The sequence below is a fragment of the Furipterus horrens genome, unplaced genomic scaffold (assembly GCF_987537825.1).
Source record: "Furipterus horrens unplaced genomic scaffold, mFurHor1.1.pri manual_scaffold_4, whole genome shotgun sequence".
Lineage (NCBI taxonomy): Eukaryota > Metazoa > Chordata > Mammalia > Chiroptera > Furipteridae > Furipterus > Furipterus horrens.
In genome coordinates, this window is record NW_028327174.1 from 18,101,671 (window position 1) to 18,103,346 (window position 1,676).

The 1,676-nt window shown below is 45.6% G+C and overlaps 1 pseudogene; it reads right to left on the minus strand.

Moving 5' to 3' along the window:
* Positions 1 to 818: 818 nt before the first annotated feature.
* Positions 819 to 1,350, minus strand: LOC150011207 (ferritin light chain pseudogene; annotated as a pseudogene).
* Positions 1,351 to 1,676: the final 326 nt, after the last annotated feature.

Consider the following 1,676-nt stretch of genomic DNA (forward strand, 5'->3'; position numbering starts at 1 on the left):
TCTCCTGTCATAATAGAATCCCTCAGTGTTAGATGGGCCCATGGCTGCTTGGCATAATGACTATATTTTCCAGCCCCTTTGGTAGGAGATGTGGCTATGGACAATGGGCTGTGATAAAAACTTCTAAGATCTCTTAGCAATTTCCAAATATGCAACACAATATTATTAACTATAGCCATTATGCTCTACACTTTATCTCCAAGACTTATTTATTTTATAACTGGAAGTTTATACCTTTGGACCCTCTTCAACCATTTTGTCCATCCCCCACCCCCAAACCCCTCTGGCAGTCACCAATCTCTCTGTATTTGTGAGCCTCTCCTACCCCCCCCCCCCTTTTTAGATTTCACATGAGAGCATACGGTGTTTGTCTTTCCTTGTATGACTTATTTTACTTAGCATAATGTCTTCAAGGTTCCTCTATTGCAAATGGCAAGATTTACTTCTTTTTTATGGCTGAATAACATTCCATATTTTCATTCATCGATGGACCCTTAGGGTGTTTCCATAAGCATCTCTGAATAAGGAGATCTATTAGAAGTTATTCAAGCAGCTGAGAGGGTTAGTTCTACTTCCCACTTCTCTTGTGAAATCTTCCCTAGAACTCCAGATGTGAGTAGTTCTGAATGGCTTTCAACAGCTGTCGTTGGTACTACTCAACTTTCCTCCTGTAAGAAGCTTTATTGTTTTCACTTGGTCCGCAGCATGGGCGACAGCTCCAAGGTAGTTAAAAGGATGCCTAGTGGTTTCAGGGAGAGGCTCAGGCAAAAGCCAAATGCCAGGGGAGTGCAGAGGGCCCCTCAAAGGCCTCTGGGTTTCTAGTTGTGCTTGAGGGTGAGCCTTTCGAAGAGATACATACTCGCTTAGCCCAACCAGGGAGCCGGCCAGCCTGCAGAGGTTAGTTAAGTGGTCGCCCATCTTCTTGATGAGTTTCACCTTCTCACCCAGGAAGTGGTTCGTTCTCCAGAAAGTCAGAGATGAGGGTCTGTGCAGGTAGAACCCAAAGCATGCAGGTCCAAAAGGGCCTGGTTCAGGCTCTTCTCCACGACCACGGCGGCTCCCCTGGCATTTGAGTTTTAACCTACTCATCTTGGGACAGCTCCATTGTGTCCTGGGAGAGCGTGCGCTTGCTTTGCTGATTCTGCATCTTTAAGAGACTCTTGGTGACCCTGCCCTGTACTTCTCCTCAGCCAACTCAGAGAAGAAGTGGCCTACGCCCTCCGGAGCCACATCATTCTGGTTGAAATTGAAGCCCAGGGTCAGGTAGGTGTAGGAGGCCCGCAAATGCAGGATGACCAGGAAGTTGACAATGGCCTCCGTGGAATAATTCTGATGTATTTGGGAGCTCATGGTCGTTTGGTAATAAGGAGTTAAACTAAAAAAAAAAAAAATGTGTTTGTTGGCTAGTCTCAAAGGCCAAGGATGGCTGAGATGGTTCCAAAGGTGGTGACTGGAAAAGAGGTTGGAGGGTGGTTGGAGGCTGGAAGAAGGGGCGTCCCTGGGTCTGTTCTGTCCAAACACTGAAGCAAGAGACAGGACCGCGAGGACACTCACTGACCTTAGTATTTTATAATTTAAAAAAGTATACACTAATGACTTTCTTTTGCTTCATTGTAGCCAAGTCAGTGTCTTTCACATAGTAGGCATTTAATGCATCCTTATTTATTTATTACCCA